Genomic DNA, 25,042 nt, shown 5'->3' with positions numbered 1-25,042 from the left:
TGAATAAGTCAAATCCTGACTCCCCAAATCCTGTCCATCATCTCCAAGGCATAATTCAGGAGTATGTTGGAATACTCCCCACTTGCCTGGTTAAGTGCAGGTCCAATAACACTCAGCATGCTGCATACCATGCAAGACAGAGCAACCCACACAACTGTCACCATATCCTCTGTCTTCAATATTCACCCTCTTCACCACAAATGCTCAGTGGCAGCAGTGTATACCATTTGGTAACTCACCAAGGCTTTTAAACAGAACCTTCCAAATGCACAACATCTACCAGGACAAGGGAAGCAGACACATGGGAACACCACCACTTGCAAGTTCCCCTCCAAGCCACTCACTATTCTAACTTGGAAACTTATCGACATTCCTTCAGTGTTAGAATCAGAATCATAGAATTCCGACAGTATGGAAACAAGTCCACACTGACCCCTCGAAGAGTAACCCACCCAGATCCATTCTCCTACATTTACCTCTGACTAATGCACCTAGCCTACACATCCCTGAGCACTCTGAGCAATAATTCATCCTAACCTGCACATCTTTGGATTGGGAGATGAAACTGGAGTACCAAAGGAAGCCCACGCAGACACGGAGAGAATGTGCAAACTCTACTCAGACAGTCACCCGAGGCTGGAATTGAACCTGGGTCCCTGGCACAGTGAGGCAGCAGAGCTGGGCCATTAGGGGTCAAAACCCAGGAACTCTCTCACAGAAATGTGGGTATATTGACATCATATGTGGTTCAAGAGGGCGTCTCACCATCAGCTTTTCCAGAGCAATGAGGGATGAGTAGTAAATGTCGGCCCAGCCATTGATGCCAACATCCTATGAACTAATAATTTTAAAAAGTGCCAGTTAGGCTGAAGCATTTTCAGCAAGCTTCAACAGGAAGTTTTGAGTGAATGATCCATCTCGGCCTCCTCCAGTGGTCCCCAGCATCACAGACACCAGTTTTCAGCCAATTTGATTCACTGAACGTGACATCAAGAAATGGCTGAAGGCACTGGATACTGCAAAGGCCTGACACCATTCAGGCAATAGTTCTGAAGACCCCTTCTCCACAACTTACTGTTCCCCTAGCCAAGCTATTCCAATTATAAGCTATTACAACACTGGCATCTACCCGACAATGTAGAAAATTGCCCAGTTGTGTCCTGTTTTTAAAAAGCATAACAAATCCAACCCAGCCAATTACTGCCCCATCAGTCTACTCTCGACCATTAGTAAAGTGATGGAAGGTGTCATCAACAGTGCTATCAAGCAGCACCTGCTCAGCAATAACCTGCTCAGTGATGCCCACGTTGGGTTCCACAAGTGCCACTCAGCGCCTCATTACAGCCTTGGTTCAAACATGGATAAAAGAGCTGAATTCCAGAGGTGAGTTGAGAGCAACAGCCTTGACTTAAAAGCATTTGACCCAGTGTGGTGTCAAGGTGCCCAAGCAAAACTGAAATCAATGGGTATCAAGATGCAAACTCTCTACTGATTGGAGTCATACCTGACACGTCAGAAGATGGTTGTGGTTGTTGGACACCACTCATCTCTGCAGGAGTTCCTCAGGTTCTTGTTCTTGGCCCAACTATCTTCAGCTGCTTCATCAATGACCTTCACTCCATAACGTCAGAAGTAGGGATGTTTGACAATAATTGCACAATGTTCAGCACCAGTCGCAACTCCTCAGATACTGAAGCATTCCATGTTCAAATGCCATCTGCTCTCTGGGATTGGAGGAGAGCTTCGTGTTAAAAGCAGTTCTGGATTGTTGAGACAGGGTAGTGCTGAGCTGTGTGTGGTTCTGTTTATCGTTACTGACTCTCAATTTGACAATCACATGTTGTAACATATATACAAAATACTGCTGGGACACACATTCGAGCTCCAGTTCACTTTCATCTGTTATTACCCACTGAGTTTAGGATGGGACAGCAACATTATCAATCCATTAAATATTGCAGTCTGATTCTACTAACAGTGAAGAGTGCATACATTTATAAAAATTCAGTCATATGTTATGGGGCATTGCTATCCAGGCTATCATTTATTGCCTATCTCTAGTTGCCCTTGAGAAGATGGTACTGAGCTGCCTTCTTGAATCTTTGCAGTCCATATGCTGTAAGTTAATCCATAATGACCTTGGGTTGGGAATGCAGGACTTGGATCCAATGATACTGAAGGAACGGTGATACATTTTCAAGTCAAGATCCTGAACTCTGGGAGGGGAATTTGCAGGGGGTGGTGTTACCATGTATCTGCTGCCCTTGTCCTTCTAGGTGGAAGTGATCATGGGTTTGGAAAGTACTGTCTAAGGAGCCTTAGTGAAATTCTGCAATGCATCTTGGAGATGGTACATACAGCTGAAACCGAGCTTTGGTGTTAGAGGAAGTGGATGTATCTTTCAAGCATGTTGCTTTGACCTGAATGAGATTACATTACATTACAGTGTGGAAACAGGCCCTTCGGCCCAACAAGTCCACACCGACCCGCCGAAGCGAAACCCACCTATATCCCTGCATTTACCCCTTACCTAACACTACGGACAATTTAGCATGGCCAATTCACCTGACCTGCACATCTTTGGACTGTGGGAGGAAACCGGAGCACCCGGAGGAAACCCACGCAGACACGGGGAGAACGTGCAAACTCCACACAGTCAGTCGCCTGAGGCGGGAATTGAACCCGGGTCTCAGGCGCTGTGAGGCAGCAGTGCTAACCACTGTGCCACCGTGTTATTGGAATTGCACCCAGCCAGGTAAGTGGGGAGTAATCCATCAAACTCCTGACTTGTGCCTTGTAGATAGTGGGTGGGCTTGGGGGAGTCAGGAGGTGAGTTACTGACTGCATGATTCCAAGCCACTGACTTACTCTTTATATATATGGCAACTCTAGTTCAGTTTCTGGTCAGCAGTGACCCCCAGGATATTCAGTGATGGTTAACTTCTCTTTTTTTGGATATGGTCATTGTTTGTGGAGCGCAAATATTATTTGCTACTTGTTGGCCCAAGCCTGGATATTGTCCAGGTCTTGCTGCATTTGGACATGGACTGCTTCAGCAACTGAGGAATCACAAATGGTGCTGAACATTGCGCAATCATCAGCAAACATCCCCACTTAGAGTCATAGAACGTAGAGATGTACAGCACAGAAACAGACCCTTCGGTCCAACTCATCCATGCCGACCAGATATCCCAACCCAGTCTAGTCCCACTTGCCAGCACCTGGCCCATATCCCTCCAAGCCCTTTCTATTCATATACCCATCCAAATGCCTTTTAAATGTTGCAATTGTACCAGCCTCCACCACTTCCTCTGGCAGCTCATTCCATACACGGACCACCCTCTGTGTGAAAAAGTTGCCCCTTACGTCTATTTTATGTCTTTCCCCTCTCACCCTAAACCTATGCCCTCTAGTTCTAGATTCCCCCATCCTTGGGAAAAGACCTTGTCTATTTACCCTATCCATGCCCCTCTTAATTTTATAAACGTCTATAAGGTCACCCCTCAGCCTCCGACACTCCAAGGAAAACCTTGGCAACATCCTTGTAAACCTTTTCTGAACCCTTTCAAGTTTCACAACAGCTTTCCGATAGGAAGGAGACCAGAATTACACGCAATATTCCAACAGTGGCCTAACCAATGTCCTGTACAGCTGCAACATGACCTCCCAACTCCTGTACTCAATACTCTGACCAATAAAGGAAAGCATACCAAACGCCTTCTACACTATCCTATCAACCAGCGACTCCACTTTCAAGGAGCTATGAACCTGCACTTCAAGGTCTCTTTGTTCAGCAACACTCCCTAGGACCTTACCATTAAGTGTATAAGTCCTGCTAAGATTTGCTTTCTCAAAATGCAGCACCTCGCATTTATCTGAATTAAACTCCATCTGCCACTTCTCAGCCCATTTGTCCCATCTGGTCCAGATCCTGTTGTAATCTGAGGTAACCTTCTTCGCTGTCCACTACACCTCCAATTTTGGTGTCATCTGCAAACGTACTAACTATGCCTTATTCGCTCACATCCAAATCATTGATATAAAAGATGAAAAGGAGTGGACCTAGCACTGATCCTTGTGGCACTCCACTGGTCACTGGCCTCCAATCTGAAAACAACCCTCCACCACCACCCTCTGTCTTCTACCTTTGAGCCAGTTCTGTATTCAAAAGGCTAGTTCTTCCTGTATTCCATGAGATGTAACAGATTAGATTAGATTAGATTAGATTCCCCAACAGTGTGGAAACAGGCCCTTCTGTCCAACAAGTCCACACCAACCCTCTGAAGATTAACCCACCCAAACCCATTTCCCTCTGTGAGAAACAAAGCTCACTCACTTCAATAATTTCAGTCCGAGACAAGATCTGAATCAGTAGTGTCATTTATTTTACACTTGCAAGTGTGTGTGATGTCCAGTGCCTATAAGGCAGAGGACATACACACACCAAATTCAATTCATACACAATATTTATATAATTTGGTTTCTTTTGTTTTACATTGCTCCTCCCCTGTTTACATCCTCCACTTCCCTAAGACTGGCCCCATTACTCCTGTTTATCTCTTGCCTTATCCGGCCTTGTCTGTGACAAAATGCTTATTCTGGCCTCACAAGGCCATTTGACCTCATCCCGCTGTAGGTCATTGTTAGGCATATTCTTTCTTCATCATTATCTACCCCCTCCATCTGTACCTTTCCCTCACAGCATCTTATCACTAAGCCCTTTTAATTGGGGTTTGTTCCTGTGTTTCTGTAAAAGTGGGAAACAGATGTTTATACCTACTGTTTATACAGGCATATCTAATTTAACTGCCTCCCCTCACAGCATTTTATCTATTTGCCCGTAATATCTACCATTGTCTTGCAGTCCTGTTTCTTTCTTGCATACATTTTTAGCTAATACAAAAACAATTATATATTTCCTCCACATAATTTCCATTCTTATTGACTTAGATCCTGGCTGAAACAATTACACACTGGTTCATTCACCTTGTATCAGAAATTATAATTGCAGAATTGCAGAAGTAACATTAATTTACCTATATCCCACAATTTCCCCTTTTTCTTTAATTACCCATTTGTTATCTTCTGCATTTTTCTTTTAAACATCGCCCCGAAATTCGCAAGCCTCATTCAGGAGATTTCATCCATCTTGGTCTCACTCATCTCATTATTTAGCCGATAAAGTTCCTCTGCCTGATTGCCTTTTAGGGGCATCTGTTTCATCAAGGCTGTTTCAATCAGTCTCTGGGTGAGCCCTCGTATACAGGGTATGACACAACAGCCAATGACCACCAATACCCCAACTACTACTATCAGGGAAGTAAGGATAGAAACCACTACCCCCTTCCATTTTCCAAACCATGATTCAAGCCATCTGTCTATTCAGGATGTGTCTACTCCTGAATTCTCAGCCAGTTCCTCTGCTAAGGTAGTCAATCCCCTTAAGGCCTGAGTAATTGAACCATCAGATTCAGTGTTATTAGGAATAAAGGTACAATAACTTCCTCCTAACATCACACACACGCACCCTTTTTCTGCTAAAATCATATCAAGGGCTATTCTGTTTTCCCATGCCATCCTACTTGTCGCATCAAGCTGTTCTGATATTCCTTTAACCGCATCTCTTGTATAATTTATAAATCGCTGCTGATTATAGAAAATGTAATTTATCCAATCTACATTTTTATTAATTGTTACCCACCAAAAGAGAGCTGACTCAAAACCTGCTGCAATCTGATTACGAGCCATGAATTCATCAGGTACTCCCCTAGGAACTCCTACCGAGTCGAGATAAATCCTGTCATCAAAAGAAGTGTCTAACAGTAATCTCTTACCCCTTGCCTTTTTCCCTCCTATTTTTTCCTTCTCAAATGCCAGGGTAAATGGAATTGCCAATTGTACAATTGCGCATATCCCTCTCCAATCCGAAGGGAGGGTGGGTCTCAATATTTTGCCTCCACAGTACCACCACAGATCCGCTCGGGGAACCTTTAGTGCTGAGTAGTTCCCTCCTTTCTCCATTTTGGTAACATTCCTAATCTCTGTACATAATTTCAGCTCCCCCAAATCTCTCGACCGACTTGTACCTCGTCTACACACACACGATGTGTGATTTCCAACTGCGGCGGAAAATGTGGGGGGGCTTTTGCAAATTTCTTCTTCAAGGGAGGGAACATCAGAGATATGGAGGTACAATTCCTACCATTCTATGCAGTCTCATCCTGGTACAGGGCTATCATACATTTCATGCCCTTCCTGTCTCGCTTCCACCCGAGCGGAAAGGGAACTACCTGGGCCCCTGGCCTACCGGAGGCACATGCATAGCAATTGCTCTTGTTCAGACTTTTTACAGTATACTTTACCCATTCAACCCAGGCATTTGCATCCCCATATCCAGTTTCTATTTCGATGGTCTGTTTCAAGTCCTTCACCTCTATAATTTGTACTACTTTAGGATCATCGGGAGGGGTGAAAGGTTGTATCTTATTATCCAGTAGTTCTACCCGTTTTCCCTGTCCTACGCTAATTCGGAAACAACAGTCCTAGAAACCCTTCCGATTTGCTTTCATTTCTATCCCAAATGTTTCATTTAATCGTATCTCATAGGTGCCCCCCCCCCCAGAATTGCTTCGTGCCATGTGGTTTTCTTTATTATAAGGTATATTGGGTTACACTTTTTATCGGGACAATTGCGAGCTGGTCGGAAGGGGGCCCGGTGTACTGTGACAAGACCATTATACCAAGTACCATCCCCGAGGCCATCCCCATTGGACTTAAGATGTATCTCTGAGCTGTGGTACTGTTTCTGATTATCTACATCCCCACAATTCACTAAGCTGCATGCATCAGCGTCTATTACTTGTGGATTATCAGACTCAGGAACTGTTAATAATACATATGAAAGGACGAGCATCATAACTCTAAACATTCCCAGTATTCTAATCATCATGCTGAAGCACAAAAAGGCTTAATATACAATCTTACAGAAATAATCCCGTGCTCGCGCCGCCACTGTATAGTCAGTTACTCAAAGTCTCTTTAGTCTGAGTTTTAGCGGGTCTTGCGTTGATTCAGCTGTCCAGACTTCTTCCTCAACTGAAGGGTCCACAGGCCCTTTGATCCGAGTGTAATGAGTCCAGCCTTTTTCCGCCGTCCTTATTGCCGTTTCGGTAGTCAAAAGAGCCTGGTACGGCCCTTCCCAGTCTGGCTGCAATTTAGTCTCTGTCCATGATTTTACTAAGACCCAATCTCCCGGCCGGATGGGATGAACGGTGAATTCAAAGGGTGGAGTCTGTGCCAATAAACCCTGTTTCTTGAGGAAAGACAAAGAGGAGGACAAGCCCAGTATATACTTCTTTAGTTTCGGGAATTGGCAATTCTCCATTTGTTCCCAGATAAGGTAATCCAAATAAGATTTCATAGGGGGATAGTCCTAAATCTTTCCTCCGCCAAGGGACAAGCCCAAAAGGCATCCTTTAAATCTATCACACTAAACCATTTGTGGTCATGGGGGATCTTACTTAATCTCTAATCAGTCCCTCAATTACTCAAATGCAGTCCTCGTGTACCTTCTATGGAAATGGGATATTGTCGCTCACAGACAATGTCCCTTTTCCTTTTTAAATTTACTTCAAGGGGAGGGATCTGTAGTCCTCCACGATTCCCTTCCCTAGCCCATACAATAGGGTCCATCTCTCTCTCCATATCCTCTGTCAACATTGCCATTTGTACAACTAATTGTTTTTCCTGAATTCCAATCTCCAGTCCTAAGAGGATAATTAAGTCTCTCCCTAGTAAGTTAACTTCCTACATCAGGGATATACAACAATTCCCCTGTGACCCTATCCTTAGGACCTTCTATCATCATAGGTCCAAATACTGGAACAGTAAATCCCTCCCCTTTCACCCCAGAAACAGTAATTGACCGTGTCGACATTTCTACTTTCTTTGGTTAAAAATTCAGTGATGACCGTGCTGCCCCCGTATCTACTAGGAAGACTACCTCCTCTCTATAGGGTCCCACCTTCAGGTTTATCAAGGGTTCCTGGTGCGCTCCCGAGGGCAGGAACCTCTGACACCCCTATTCTTCATCAAAATTCATAAGCGGAATTGCCCTTTCTTCCCTTTGTAGATCAGGACACTCCCGCCTAAAATGCCCTATCTTTCCGCAATAATAGCATCCTTCCTGTGGAGACCTCCATCTCTGCCCCTGTCGCTCAAACCCTCTATCAAATGCTCTCCTTGTCCTCTCCCTCTCCCTTTTCCTCGCTGCCCTACATGCTGCCACCCGCTGCTCTGGTTGCTCAATACTGGTTCCATTCTTTTCTTAACTACCTCATCAACTGTAGCTACCATTATTTTCACCTTCTGTTTTTGTCTCTCATCCTCTCTCTTTACAAACACTTTCTGTGCCTCTCTTAACAATTCATCTAATGGTTTTTCGCTCCACCCTTCTATCTTCTGTATCTTTCTCTGTATGTCTGGCCATGCCTTTGTCACAAAATGTACTTTCAAAAGACCCTGTGCCACTGGGTCCTCAGGGTTCATTCCAGAATATCTCCGCATTGAGTCTCTTAATCTCTGCAAGAAAGCTGAAGGAGTCTCATCTTTCTCCTGACTAACTTCAAAGGCTTTAGTCAAATCCTGTGACGTCGGAACTGCCTCTCTTATTCCTTTTAGAACCAGGTCTTTCAATTCCCTCATTCCTTCTTAATGCTCCGGGTTTTGATTTTCCCACTGGGGGTCTCTGAGGGGAAACTTCGTCTCTCCCTGTCCAGCATCCCCATCTCCAATGGGGTGTTCCCTGTCCCATATTTTAATGGCTGCTCCCCGTATAAGTCCCCTTTCCTCCCCAGTAAATAGTATATTCAAAATAGACATTAACTCAGCCCAGGTATACAGACTGGGCCCCAAAAATTGATCAATTTGTTCAGACAACCCCACCGGATCCTCAACCAGGACCTTCATTTCCTTTTTAAATGTTCTGACCTCCCCACTGGTGAGGAGGGGACACTCACAAACCCAATCTCTTTGTCCCCTATTGGTACCTCCCGAAGGGGATAAGTCATTACGTTCTTCCCCTTTTTCTTTTTTAAAGAAATATTGCAATATTTCTAGCTCCCCATAACTTCAAACACCAATTCATGCTTGACTAACTTTAAAGCCTGTTCCTAAGTTGTAAATATATTTATATATTTACGTTCAATTATTCAGTATTTAATATTTAAAATGTAAAATGCATACAGTTCCCAATTTTGAAATCTACTGTAATCACCCAGTTTTAATCCCTTAATTTAAATCCAAAATTAGCTTTCTTATGTAGTCCTGACCAATCATTGCTCAATTACAATGCTATAGGTCCTGAAATAATCGGAGTTGCCTTAAAAGAATTTGTCTATTCAAGTAAAAGAAAACTTCTAATGCATGAACAATGGCTGAATCCAAGGTCACCGATATTAACCATAGAATTTTGTTTTTACTACAATCTAATGTTGAACTGAAATTTCAACTGTCCTCCATAAATCGCTTTTATGTAAAGATAAGAGATTAGTTAGAAACTGATAGTAAGGCAGTCATGACCTGTAAAAAGAACAGGAGTTATCATTCTTTTTTTCATAATTTCTATAGAATCCTTAACCTTAAAAGAAATCATGTTAAGTTTCCATAATAAAAATCAGATTCAAAACAGTCCTGGAACTCAAGCTCCAGGGAATAAAACACAAACATTCAATCACCAACAAACAAATGTGCATTCAAACCAAATCACAAAGGGTTAAACTTTCTACCAGCTGTACAGTTCTTTTAATTCTCTTTCTCTCACTCATTGACAAATAAATTCAGATATTTAGAAACCCAGTCTTCGTCCGACCTGTACTTTGGCCAGAAGACAGCGGGACGAAGAATGGATTCCTTAGTCCATACAAAGCAACAATACTTAATCATCTTTCTCCCTTGTACAAGTATTATTTTGCCAATTCCACAACATCCTGCCCAAAGGACTTTCTGGAGGGATATTGTAAGGGACCCCGCCCCCATTTCCATTGCCTTTTTCTTCTTTTGTTTTCCCAGAGGCTTTTTCCTTAACCACGGCACAACCCATATTGAGTTCCTTCGTTAGTCCCTTATTAACTACTAAAATTCAATCCCGGCCACCAAGGCAATACTTAAAAGTCAGGTTTCTTACCTTGGTTTGTGCACAGAGTTGCCTGGCCTCTTTTCGCCGTATTTTATATCGACCTCCTTTCACTGTCTGATTCAGATGTCTCTCTTGTGGGATTCGTACCAGTCGCCCAAGGGAGCAGACCAAACTGGGACATGAGACCGTTCCTCAATTGGGAATGGGACGTGTCTTCCCAGTGTCCAGGCCAGCCACTCCCCCCGGCGATGGAAGAACATCCCGGACAGCCCCCAATTGTGAGAAACAAAGCTCACTCACTTCAATAATTTCAGTCCGAGACAAGATCTGAATCAGTAGTGTCATTTATTTTACACTTGCAAGTGTGTGTGATGTCCAGTGCCTATAAGGCAGAGGACATACACACACCAAATTCAATTCATACACAATATTTATATAATTTGGTTTCTTTTGTTTTACATTGCTCCTCCCCTGTTTACATCCTCCACTTCCCTAAGACTGGCCCCATTACTCCTGTTTATCTCTTGCCTTATCCGGCCTTGTCTGTGACAAAATGCTTATTCTGGCCTCACAAGGCCATTTGACCTCATCCCGCTGTAGGTCATTGTTAGGCATATTTTTTCTTCATCATTATCTACCCCCTCCATCTGTACCTTTCCCTCACAGCATCTTATCACTAAGCCCTTTTAATTGGGGTTTGTTCCTGTGTTTCTGTAAAAGTGGGAAACAGATGTTTATACCTACTGTTTATACAGGCATATCTAATTTAACTGCCTCCCCTCACAGCATTTTATCTATTTGCCCGTAATATCTACCATTGTCTTGCAGTCCTGTTTCTTTCTTGCATACATTTTTAGCTAATACAAAAACAATTATATATTTCCTCCACATAGTTTCCATTCTTATTGACTCAGCTCTTGGCTGAAACAATTACACACTGGTGTGAGTTCATTCACCTTGTATCAGAAATTATAATTGCAGAAGTAACATTAATTTACCTATATCCCACACCTCTGACTAATACACCTAACACTATGGGCAATTTAGCATGGCCAATTCACCTGACCTGTACATCTTTGGACTTTGGGAGAAAAGCGGAGCACCCGGAGGAAACCCATGCAGACACGGGGAGAATGTGCAAACGCCACACAGACAGTTGCCTGAGGCTGGAATTGAACCTGAGTCCCTGGCGCTGTAAGGCAGCAGTGCTAACCACTGACCCACCCTCATGTAACCTTGCTAACCAGTCTCCCATGGGGAACCTTGTCGAATGCCTTACTGAAGTCCATATAGATCACATCTACCGCTCTGACCATATGATGGTGGGAAGGTAATTGATGAAGCAGCTGAAGATGTATGGGCCTTGGACACTACCCTGAGGAGCTCCTGCAGAGATGCCCTGCAGCTAAGATGACTGACCTCAACAATCACAAACATCTTCCTATGTGCCAGGTATGACTCCAAACAGGGAAAGAATCTCCTCCGATACCCATTGACTCAGGTTTTTATAGACCTCTTGCTGCCATACTCCATAAAATATCAAGGGCTGTTGCTGTGAAGGTGCTGCTTGATAGCACTGTGAATGACCACTTCCATCATTTTAATGATGATCAAGATTAGACTGACAGGGTATCTTAGACAGAGCTTTTTTGTGCTGGATAATGTCAAATTTCTTGAGTGATTTTGGAGCTGCATCCTTCCAGGCACTTGGGGAGTATTTCATCACATTCCTGACTGTGTTTTATAGATGGTGGATCTGGATATTATCTAGGTTTTGTTACATTTGGGAATGGACCACTTTAGTATCTGAGGAGCTAAACATTGTGCAATAATTGGGAAACATCCCCACTTCTGACCTTATGATGGAAGGAAGGTCATTGGTGAAAGAGCTGAAGATGTTTGGGCTTAGGACACTACCCTGAGGAGCTCCTGCAGTGATGTCCTGAAACTGAGATGACTGAATGCCAACAACTACAACCATCTTCCTTTGACTCCAACTAGTGAAGAGTTTCCCGTTGATTCCAGTTATCAAATTTTGCCTTGGACCTACATTAAATGTTGCCTTGGTCTCTCTTTCTCCTTGTGAAGAATTCAACTCTTTTATCCCTGTTTGAGGAATCAATGGCCTAGTGGTATTACCAGTAGACTAATCCAGAAACCCATGTAATATTCTGGGGACCTGCGCTCAAATCCTGCCAAGGCAGATGGTAGAAATTGAACTCAATAAAGATCTGGAATGAAGTATCTAATGATGACCATGAATGCATTGTTGATTGTCTGATAACCCCATCTAGTTCACTAGAGGAAACTGCCATCCTTACCCGATCTGACTTACATGTGACTCCAAACCCACAGCAATATGGTGACACCGAACTACCCTCAGGATAATAAATGCTGGCCTGGCCAGTGACATCCTCATTCTGTAAATGAATAAAAAAAGCAAGTCTGTATTGAGGTCAGGAGCCAAGTAGCCCTAGCAGGCCCCAATGTAAGTAAGAAAGAAAAGGATAAATGTGACAACAATCCATTTATGTTAATGTTGGTGTTGAGGAAGCTTTTATAATCAACAATCTGGTACAAAATAAATAACTACTGAAGGCCAGCCACTGTACACTATGCTAATAACGAAATGCAATATATCCGAATACAACCTCCAAAAAAGCATTCTACCTAGCAATAGATGACACATTATAGTAGTGAATTTCATTGCTTGGTTTTACAGCATATTCATTACATGGGACATGGCAATGAGTCTGTTTGACTGCTGTTTATAGTTGGGGATTTTCCACTCAATCTCAACCTCCTCCCTGCAAAGCAGAATCCAAGAGGAACTGCAGTTGCAGTTGCATGCTCTGAGCTTCTCAAACTAGTTGAAGCCTACTAGTATCTTAATATGGTTTTCATCTATCAATTTTTGCATGGTTGAACTTTTTCACTCTGAACAAATTCTGTTTCAATTTCACCCACATCCTCCAAATAAAAACTTATGTGCTTACTGGGATAAGAGCTCTGCCTGCCTTTTTAATGGATATGTAGAGCTTTTTTTGTTCCAATCCTACTCGAGTCCTCCCTCTCACTTCTTTTACCTTGTCATGAAAAGGAAAATATCCTTAATGTCTGTATCTCTATTACTGAAATAGACTATTAATGTATATTTACTATAAACCAACTATTTCCCTTAGCTACTTTGATTACAGTTTCTCACATTCTGCTTCCTGTCCATCTGCAATTCACTCTCCCAGTTTGTCTGTCATATCTGTTCTGACAATAACACTTTCTATAATGTTAAAAATCACACAACACCAGATTATAGTCCAACAGGTTTATTTGGAAGCACAAGCTTTCAGAGTCCTGCTCCTTCATCAGATGGTTGTAGATGTGGTCACCCCAGTCCAACACCAGCACCTCCAAATCATGACTTTCTATAACAGCACCTCCAATATGCTGTCCTTCTTCCTCAATGGAGGGTTTTCAAAGTGGTTAACAAGACTCTCAACTGTGTGTTCCATTTCATCCCTTTCCCTCCACCCCTTCCATACCATGATTCCATAATAGGTCTTAAAATTGATAAATCTCCTGACCCTGATGGGTTACATCCTAGGGTTTTGAGGGAGGTGGCTGAGGAAATAGCAGAGGCGTTGGCTGAGATCTTTCAAAAGTCACTGGAGTCAGGGAAAGTCCCGGATGATTGGAAGATCGCTGTTGTAACCCCCTTGTTCAAGAAAGGATCAAGGCAAAAGATGGAAAATTATAGGCCAATTAGCCTAACCTCGGTTGTTGGTAAAATTCTAGAATCCATCATTAAGGATGAGGTTTCTAAATTCTTGGAAGAGCAGGGTCGGATTAGAACAAGTCAACATGGATTTAGTAAGGGGAGGTCGTGCCTGACAAACCCGTTGGAGTTGTTTGAAGAGGTGACAAGTAGGCTAGATCGGGGAAACCCAGTGGATGTGGTCTACCTAGACTTCCAAAAGGCCTTTGATAAGATGCCACACGGGAGGCTGCTGAGCAAGGTGAGGGCCCATGGTGTTCGAGGTGAGCTACTGGTATGGATTGAGGATTGGCTGTCTGACAGAAGACAGAGAGTTGGGATAAAAGGTTCTTTTTCGGAATGGCAGCCGGTGACAAGCGGTGTCCCGCAGGGTTCAGTGTTGGGGCCGCAGCTGTTCACATTATATATTAATGATCTGGATGAGGGGACTGGGGGCATTCTAGTGAAGTTTGCCGATGATACAAAATTAGGTGGATAGGCAGGTAGTACTGAGGAAGTGGGGAGGCTGCAGAAGGATCTAGACAGTTTGGGAGAGTGGTCCAGGAAATGGCTGATGGAATTCAATGTAAGCAAATGTGAGGTCTTGCACTTTGGAAAAAAGAATAGAAGCATGGACTACTTTCTAAACGGTGAGAAAATTCGTAAAGCCAAATTACAGAGGGATCTGGGAGTGCTCATTGAGGATTCTCTAAAGGTAAACATGCAGGTTGAATCCGTGATTAAGAAAGCAAATGCAATGTTGTCAATTATCTCAAGAGGGTTGGAATATAAAAGCCCTGTTGTGCTACTGAGACTTTATAAAGCTCTGGTTAGGCCCCATTTGGAGTACTGTGTCCAGTTTTGGTCCCCACACATCATGAAGGACATACTGGCACTGGAGCATGTCCAGCGGAGATTCACATGGATGATCCCTGGAATGGTAGGTCTAACATATGAGGAACGGCTGAGGATCCTGGGATTGTACTCATTGGAGTTTAGAAGATTAAGGGGAGATCTAATAGAAACTTACAAGATAATACATGTCTTGGAAAGGGTGGACGCTAGGAAATTGTTTCCGTTAGGCGAGGAGACTAGGACCCGTGAACACAGCCTTAGAATTAGAGGGGGTAAATTCAGAACAGAAATGCGGAGACATTTCTTCAGCCAGAGAGTGGTGGGCCTGTGGAATTCATTGCCACAGAGCGTAATGGAGGCTGTGACGCTAAATGTCTTCAAGGCAGAAGTTGATAAATTCGTGATGTCACAAGGAATTAAGGGCTACGGTGAGAACCCGGGTAAGTGGAGTTGAAATGCCCATCAGCCATGATTGAATGGCGGAGTGGACTCGATGGGCCGAATGGCCTTACTTCCGCTCTATGTCTTATGGTCTTATGGATTGCATTACTGTTGTCCTCAATGAGGTGAAATTCCCACCATCTCCACTGTGAATCCACATCTTCCCCAATCTTTCTTTCACCACTTCAAAGGGAACCATTTCCTGTATTTTCCTATAATTTCCAACAAACCCTGGTCCATTTCTCAATCATCTGTTATCATCTGATTCCTGCTGATGATAATACTGGACAGGCCAGTCTCAGAATGAAAGTGGCTTAATATGTCAACAATTTTATTTTTGTATTTTAGTTACCACTGTGGTTAATCACTGAATGTGTTTACAAAAGAGTGTCAATCTTCTCTTAACATGAGAACACACATTTTTGACACAAAAGAAGAAAAGCCATTGATAAGACAATTTATAGCGATCTTAATATAGACGTCAACAATGCAGATTTCCTTTTCACAGAAACCATTTTCCAGCAATATCATATACAGACGCTTTATTCCAATCCAGTATCACGTCCATTTTAACTTTAAGATTTGTTACTCCGCTGACTCTTTCCAGTTTTGATAACCTAGAGACTTTGTTGTAGCTCTGAAGCCTAGAAAACATTTTCCACACCTGATAGCCCACACATGTTTTTAGTTCTCACAGTCTGGAAGTTTCTACAAAGTTCTCACAATCTGAAGATTTCTGCTGACTAAAAACTCAGTCTGGTGATTTCTAAAAAATAAATCTGCTCTTCTGCTGATATGAAATCATTTTTCTGAACTAAAGCCTTATTCTGGCTTCTAACCATCTATCTATATAGATCATAAAAGTCAGCATCCTAAGCATTCAACAGTTAGCTCCTTGAATATCAGGTTAAGACATTTAACTTAAATCACGTGATGTCTTGGAAATAATGTCTTCACTTTACTGTTCCAAATGACTTATGACCTCTTAAAAAAATCAAGCAAGTCACCTTTCACAGAACTGTGATCTATTTTGCTTCTATCTGAAATTCCAAATTCCCAAATGATAATCAGGCAATCAAATCTTTGAACCTTCTTCCCCAATTCGGGCAACACTTACTCTTTTGCCTCTTCCTTTCTGCCCTGAAGGAACCAACAAGGGGGAAAAGCCTACTTGACCTTGTCCCCAGTAATCTGTCTGTTGCAAATGCATCACTCCATGCCAGTACTGGTAGGAGTGACTACCACCCAGTCCTTCTGAAAATAACACCCCAACTTCACACTGAGGATATCCTCTATTGTGTTGTGTGGTAATACCACAGTGGTGAATAGGATATATTTTGGACAGATTTAGCATGCAAACTGGGCATGCATGAGGTGCTGCAAGCCGTCAGCAGCAGAATTGCATTCAACTGCAATCTATAAAGTCATGGACCTCATACCCCAATTATCAATTATCAAGCAGGGAGATCAACTCTATTTTAATGAATGACGGAAGAGGAAATGCCAGGAGCAGCACCAGGCACAACACATTACAATAAAGTAAAAATTCACACAACACCAGGTTATTGTCCAACAGGTTGGACAATACCTGACAAATGCTTCCTACTGTATCTGCCATAGGAAGTGATATAAGCAGGGACAGTTATAACATTTAAAAAACATTTGCACAGGTATATGAATAGTATAGGTTTAGAGTGATATGGACCAAATGCAGGCAAATGGGATTAGTTTAGTTTGGGAAACCTAGTCAACTTGGACCGAAGGGTCTGTTTCTGTGCTTCTATGACTCTGCTCTGGTCAAAAACCTAACTACTTTAATCCCAAATCCCAGCACATGGCCCTGTCTGCTTTGGTATTGCAACTGCACATCTAAATACTTCTTAAATGCGACGAGTGTTTCTACCTCTACCACCCTTACAAGCAGTGAGTTCCAGATTCCTACTGTCCTCTGGGTGAAAAAGTTTTTCCTCACATCTTCTTCAGACCTCCTGCCCCTTACCTTAAATCTCTGCCCTCGGTTAGCGATCCCTCCATTAAGGGGAGTCTTTTTTTCCTGTACTGTCTATGGCCCTCATAATTTCTCAATCATGTCCCAGTCAATGTCCTTTACTTTAAGGAAACAAATCCCAGTTTATCCAATCTCTCTGTATGACTGCATCTCCCAGTCCAGGCAACATCCAGGTAAAACTCCTCTGTAGAATCTCTGTGCTTTCATATCTCTCCTATAATGTACTCAATGCTCTAAATATGGCCTAACCAACTTTTTAAACAGTTCCAGCATCACTTCCCCGCTCTTAAATTCTATACCTCAGCTAATAAAGGCAATTATACCACATGCCTCCTTGACCACTTTATCCATCTGTTCTGATACCTGAAGGGACTGTTGTACATGCATATCAAGGTTCCTCTGGTCCTCAGTGCTTCCCAGGGTTCTATCATTCATTGTGTATTTCCTTACCTTGTTTGTCCTGCCCAAGTGCATCACCTCATATTTACCCAGACTGAATTCCAGTTCCTCCTGGTCAGATTATCTGATTGGCCCTTCTATATCCTCTTGTAGTCTAAAGCTATCCTCCTCACTAATTATTACCCCTCCAATTTTTATATTGTCTGCAAATTTAGTGACCAACCCACCTACTTCAATTGAAATCATTTATATAAACCACAAACAGCAAGGGCCCCTGACATTTACCCGTGTTGGATCCCATTGGGCATAGACTTCCAGTCAGAAAAATACCCCCCCAACCATCATCCTCTGCTTCCTGTCGTTTGGGCAATTGTGGATCAAATTTGCCAATTATCCTTGAATCCATGGTCCTTGTCAGTCTGTCATACAGGAACTTATCAAAAGCCCCAATGAAGTTTAAGCAGTCTACATCAAAAGCATTGGTCTCATCTACACACCTGGTCTCCTCTTCAAAAAATGCAATCAAGTTGGCCAGACATGAACTCCCCTTAACAAAAGCATGCTGTCTATTCTTGATTAAGCCTTGCTTATCCAAATGCAGATTAATTCTGATCACAGAATTGCTTCCACTACTTTCCCCACTACTGAGGTTGGACTGACTGGTCTGTAGTTTCCACTTATTCCCCGTTCCCTTCTTTTGTTTAATCATTCAAATTTTTCTGTCTTTTTACGACATGTAAAGAGATGATGGTGATGGGTGGAGGGTCAGGGGGATGGATGCTTTCGATTTTAAGTTCAAGATGTTTCTCTGTCTGCTGCACTGGCACTTACACCTTAAACCACTCTGCAGCTCATCCAATCATCAGGCAGAATATTTTTAACTCAAAAGCCTATTCAAAAATATGCTGTACTGGATTTTCAATTTGCAAAACTCTCCGAATATTTCAGTTATAGCAGAGCGACTTTCATTTCGGTCTCTATTTCCAGAAAACAAAATATATAATTTGAGCAGTGCTAAGCAATCTCACAGTAATATCTTATCTCTGCAGTCCTTCTAAATCCAGGCATGAATGATGGTGGACAATTAAACAACTCAGTGGAGGAGGAGGCTCCTCAAATATCCCCATCCTCAATGACAGAAGAGGTCAGTACCTCAATGTGAAAATAAGGCTGAAGCTTTCACAACAGTCTTCAACCAGAAGTGCCAAAAGGATGACCTGTCTTGGGTTCCTCCAACATCACTGATGCCAATATTTAGCCAATTTGATTCACTCCAAGTGTTTATCAAAATATGGCAGAGGGCACCAAATACTTCAAAGGTTGCAACACTGGCATCTACCCACCATTGTGGAAAAATGCCAGGTACATCCTGTACACATGTAGCAAGACAAACCATGATTGAAGGGAACATCAATATTGCTATCAAATGGAATTTACAAAGGAGTAACTTGCTTACTGATACTTGGCTTCCTCAAGGGTTAGTTTATTATTGATCTTATTATAGCTTAGGTCTAAAAATGAACAAAATATCTGCACTCCAAGGTGAGACAAAAGGCACCTTTTGGCACCTTTTGACATCAAGACAGTAGTTCACCAGAAGGTCAAGGATCCCAAGCAAAACTGGAAGCGGAGGAGTTGGGAAAAAGTTCAATAGGAATAAGGAGGAAAACTCTCTGCTAGTTGGAGTCATACCTGGCACATAGGAAGATGGCTGTGGTTGTTGAAGTTCAGTCATCTCAGCTCCAGGACATCTCTGCAGAATTCCCCAGGGTAGTGTCCCAGGCTCGATCATCTTTAGCTGCTTCATCAATGACCTTCCCTCCATCTTAAGGTCAGAAGTAGGGAAGCTTGTGGATGATTGCACAATGTTCAGCGCCATTCATGACTCCTCATACACTGAGCAGTCCATGTTCAAGTGCAGCAAGACCAGGACAATATCCGGGTTTGTACTGAAAAGTGGCAAGTAACATCCATGCCACACTGTACCAGAAAATGACTACCAAATCCAAGAAAAACCCTGATCATCTTGATGTTCAATGGCATTATGATTGCTGAATTCCCGACTATCAACATCCTGGAGGTAAACACAGCTTTGAATGATAAGAGAGTTCCAACTCAGGATTATGTGTGGCTTAAATTAACAGGAAATACTGTTCATAAATATCTGCTACCCTTGTCCTGTGCGACGGTAGTTCTCATGGATTTGGAAGTTGCTGTCTAAGGCGCTTTCGTGAATTTCAGCAGTGCATCCTATATATGCTACACACATTGACCAGAAACTAAGCTAGACTAGCCATATAGATACAGTGATGACAAGAGTAGGTTAGAGGCTGTGATTCCTGCAGCAAGTAACTCACCTCCTGACTGCCCAAAGCCTGTTCACCATCAGCAAGTAATTAGTCAGGAGTGTGATAGATTACTCCCCACTAGCCTGAATAGGTGCAGCTCCAACAGCACTTAAGAAGCTGGACACCCTCCAGAACAAACTAGCCCACTTGATTGGCACTACACCCATTCATAACTGTGTGCACCATATATAAGATGCACTGCAGGAATTCACGAAAGCTCCTTAGACAGCATCTTCCAAATCCATGACCACTACCATCTCGCAGGACAAGGGTAACAGATATATATGAAGAGTACCCCCTGCTAATTTAAGCCACACATAATCCTGAGTTGGAACTCTCTTACCAGTCCTTCACTGTTGCTGGGTCAAAATCCTGGAATCCCTCCCTAATGGCATTGTGGGTCTACCCACAGCACGTGGACTGCAGCAGTTCAGGAAGGTATCTCACCACCATTTTCTCTAGGGCAACAAAGGACAGGCAATAAATGCTGGCCCAGCCAGTAATGCCGACATCCCATGAATGAACACAAGTAAAAGCTTGTGCTTTATGGCTCCAGCCACCAGGTATGAGATACGTGTGAATCAAGGTTACACTTTTGCAGCAATTTCACCTTCATCTAAGTTTATAAAGATATTAGCGAAAGGCATGGTCTTGATCTTTATTTTTATGGAATGTCAGAGGTAGATGGATTTCCATCTATTAAACAGAATTGAGGTTTCACTTCTTTACATGTGATGCTAAATTGATATTGGAACACAGAATATTGGAGCAGGAGTGGGCCATTCAACCCTTCTAGCCTGGCCTGCCATTCATGGCTGATCATCCAACTCAGTATCTGGGACCCACTTTCTCCCAATACCATTTGATCGCTTTGGCCCTCAGAACTATATCTAACTCCTTCTTGAACATATTCAATGATTTGATTTAATTTATTATTGTAACGTGCTGAGATACGGTGAAAAGTATTGTTTTGTGTGCTGTTCAGGCAAATCATACTTTATATAAGTACATCATGGAAATAAACCAGTCTCAGAAATCAGTGTTACAGCTACAGAGAAGGTACAGCGAAAGATCACCTTTAATATGTGAGAGGTCTGTTCATGGGTCTGATAACAGCAGAGAAGAAGCTGCTCTTCACGCTTTTGGTATATTTTTTCAAACCTTTGTATCTTCTGCCTAAAGGAAGAGGGTGGAGGAGAGTCTAACCAGGGTTTGAGGGGTCTTTGATTATGTTGACAGCTTTCCTGAGGCAGTGGGAATTGTAGATGGAGTCAGTGGATGGAAGGTTAGTTGGCATAGTTGACTTGACTGTGTTCACAACTCTCTGTAATTTCTTATAGTCTTGGGCAAAGCAATTGCCACACCAGCTGTGACACATCTGGATAGGATGTTTTCTGTAGTGCATCTATAAAGATTTGTAAGAATTGTTGTGGATATGCTTAATTTCCTTAGCCTGCTGTAGAGGTAAAAGCATTGGTGTGCTTTCTTGACTGTAGCATCAATGTGAGTGTACCAGAACAGATTGTTGGTGAGATTTACTCTGTGGAAATTGAAGCTCTCGAGCATCTCTACCTGAGCACCATTGCTACAGACAGAGGCAAGTCCTCCACTCCACTTTCTTAAGTCAACAATCAGTCTTTCATTTTGCTGACATTGAGGGAGAAATTGTTGTCTTTACACCATGCCAGTAAGCTATCTACTGCTTTCTGTGTCGAAGAATTTCACAGATTCATCACTCTCTGGGTGAAGAACTTTCTCCTTATCTCAGTCCAAAGTGGTTTAATTTGTATCCTTAGACTGTGATCCCAGTGTTGGACTTCTCAGTCATTGGAAATATCCTTCCTGCATTTACCCTGCCTAGACCTGTTAGAATTTTATAGGTTTCTATGAGATTCCACTCATTTCTCTAATTCCTAGTGATATAACCTCAACTGACTCAATCTCTCCTCATTTGCCAGTCGTGCCATCCCAGAAATCATTCTGGTCAATCCCTTCCTTAGCCAGAACATTCTTCCTCAGGTGAGGACTCCAAAACTGCACACAGTATTCCAAGTTTGGTCTCACCAAAGCCCTGTATAATTGACAACAAGCGGCATGGTGGCTCAGTGGTTAGCACTGCTGTCTCACAGCATCAGTGTCCCAACCTCTGGTGACTGTCTGTGTGGAGTTTGCACATTCTCCCCGTGTCTGCGTGGGTTTCCTCCGGTTTCCTCCTGCAGTCCAAAGATGTGCAGGTTAGGTGGATTGGCCATGCTAAATTGCCCATAGGAATAGGTGCATTAGTCAGAGGGAAGTGGGTCTGGGTGGGTTACTATTCAGAGGGTTGGTGTCGACTGGTTAAGTCAAAGGGCCGGTTTCCACACTGTAGGAAATCTAAAAACAACTAATGTCATTTACAAAATACCATGCAAGGACTGTAACAAACACTACACTGGCCAAACAGGCAGAAAACTAACCATCAGGATACATGAACACCAACTAGTCACAAAATGACATGACCCTCTCTCAATAGTGTCCTTACAGATAAGGAAGGACACCACTTCAACTGGGACAACACATCCATCCTAGGACAAGCCAAACAAAGACATGCACGAGAATCCCTAGAAGCATGGCATTCCAATTGGAACTCAACAAACACATCGAGTTAGACCCCATCTACCACCCCCTGAAGAAAAAAGAACAGGAAGTGACCTCACAACAGGAAATGACATCACCAACCCAAAGAAACCCAAACATATAAATAGAAAGCAGGAATTATCAGCAGTGCTTTGCCTGAGGCCCATTGAAGATGTTATCTAGTAGAGTGACGAAACGTCTGGAAATAAACCTTCCAGCTCAGCAAGCAAACCTACATCCAGTGCTAGTTAATATTTGAAGAATGCCAGTAGATTTGTCAAGAATTATTCCCTATTTTGTAAATCCCCGCTGACTCTTTCTGATCTTGTCATTGGTTTCCAAGTACTCTGTTCTTAAATCTTTTGTAATAGATTTTGGCATTCCCCCCCAATACCAATGTCAGACTTACTGGTCTTTAATTTCTTGTTTCCTGTCTACCTCCTTTTTTAAATAATGAAGTTACATTAGCCACACTCCATGGAATTGAGAGGATTTTATGAATTATCTGGACAGTAATGATCCAGATACTGTCTACAGGTGGGACAGTGTAATTTCCAAGCAGACCCAGTTGGTTTGTGGTCAGTTCCTTATCTGACAGTGAATCTGTTAGGTAAAAACAATGACTGCAGATGCTGGAAACCAGAGTTTAGATTAGAGTGGTGCTGGAAGAGCACAGCAGTTCAGGCAGCATCCGAGGAGCAGGGAAATCGACGTTTCGGGCAAAAGCCCTTCATCAGGAATACAGGCAGAGAGCCTGAAGGGTGGAAATATTCTATCACAAACAGACAAGATAGGACATGATGTAATATTGTTTGGAATTGTCTCGTGAGTAGGGCCAAAGTCCTTCTCTCATCACATTTTTTCTTCCCCATACAAAAGAAAGAAGATTTGAAATCAAAATAGTGCCAGTGTATGTGTGTGTGTTTGAAGGGGCTGGAATTGTATTTGCAATAAACCTGCTTTTGCAGTTAAAGCCCATTTTCAGACCAGCTATGGAGTTGTTTGATGTTGTACATTGTCACTGTAACTGCCCATCACTCTCTCTCACTGAACCTGCACCCCTCCTCCTTCCCTCCACCACACACATACCTTCCATTGTACCCATTGGAACATTTTCTTGCCAACCTATTGTCACCCTGCCCACCCTACCCATCACTGTCAGTGGCTCAGCTCTTATGTAATGCTGCACATCCCCTTCCAGAATATCTGTCATGTGAAAACCATTATTGCCATCAGGAATTTATTGAGGGTGATTACATTGACATCATGGCACTGGAAGAAGCTTGACTAATGGGCGGCACGGTGGCACAATGGTTAGCACTGCTGCCTCACAGTGCCAGAGACCCGGGTTCAATTCCCGCCTCAGGCGACTGACTGTGTGGAGTTTGCACGTTCTCCCCGTGTCTGCGTGGGTTTCCTCCGGGTGCTCCGGTTTCCTCCCACAGTCCAAAGATGTGCAGGGTCAGGTAAATTGGCCATACTAAATTGCCCATAGTGTTAGGTAAGGGGTAAATGTAGGGGTATGGGTGGGTTTCGCTTCGGCGGGTCGGTGTGGACTTGTTGGGCCGAAGGGCCTGTTTCCACACTGTAATCTAATCTAATCTAATCTAATAATGGTAACACTTTCTTCTTAATGAAAGCTCCTCATATGCACAAATCTTCCACCACCTGCCCTCCCAGACCACCACAGTGACAGTGCTTTTCTGATCACCAAGTGAGGTTGAGTGTCTGTCAAGTGTATGGCTGAACAGGGAGTTGAATATTGCTTTTTGCTGTTCATCAGAACATTTTTCCAAAAAGAGAGCTTTGTTTTTCCCCTTTTGTTATGTGTAATCAAATTTGATGTTCTTTTGTTGAAAATGCATTGGCAGCTTTTTGTGAACATGTTCATTGACTGACCACCATGGTAACCAAATTGTGAAAATAAAACTTATACTATATCATTTGGAATCTGACATGGCCAATATTACTGTCAGTTGAGATTATAACACTCTGCTCTGAGTAACTCTGAGTAATGTGGTTCAAATATCCATCTTAACTTGTTCTGCAATCTCTCCCCTGTTTTCACTGGTTTCCTTCCCTCCCTTAACCTGCCATTCTAAATAGATTCTCCCATCCATATTCATGACTATCCTTTTGAAGTTGCCATCTCCCCAACACCTCAACCCCCATAGGTAAGATTATCTCTCATTAGATTAGATTAGATTAGATTACTTACAGTGTGGAAACAGGCCCTTCGGCCCAACAAGTCCACACCGACCCGCCGAAGCGCAACCCACCCATACCCCTACATTTACCCCTTTAACCTAACACTACGGGCAATTTAGCATGGCCAATTCACCTGACCCACACATTTTTGGATTGTGGGAGGAAACCGGAGCACCCGGAGGAAACCCACGCAGACACGGGGAGAACGTGCAAACTCCACACAGACAGTCGCCTGAGTCGGGAATTGAACCCGGGTCTCTGGCGCTGTGAGGCAGCAGTGC

The sequence above is a fragment of the Chiloscyllium plagiosum genome, unplaced genomic scaffold (assembly GCF_037043375.1).
Source record: "Chiloscyllium plagiosum isolate Xiang-an unplaced genomic scaffold, Cpla_swu_hap1 HiC_scaffold_35, whole genome shotgun sequence".
NCBI lineage: Eukaryota > Metazoa > Chordata > Chondrichthyes > Orectolobiformes > Hemiscylliidae > Chiloscyllium > Chiloscyllium plagiosum.
This window is presented reverse-complemented; position numbering follows the sequence as displayed.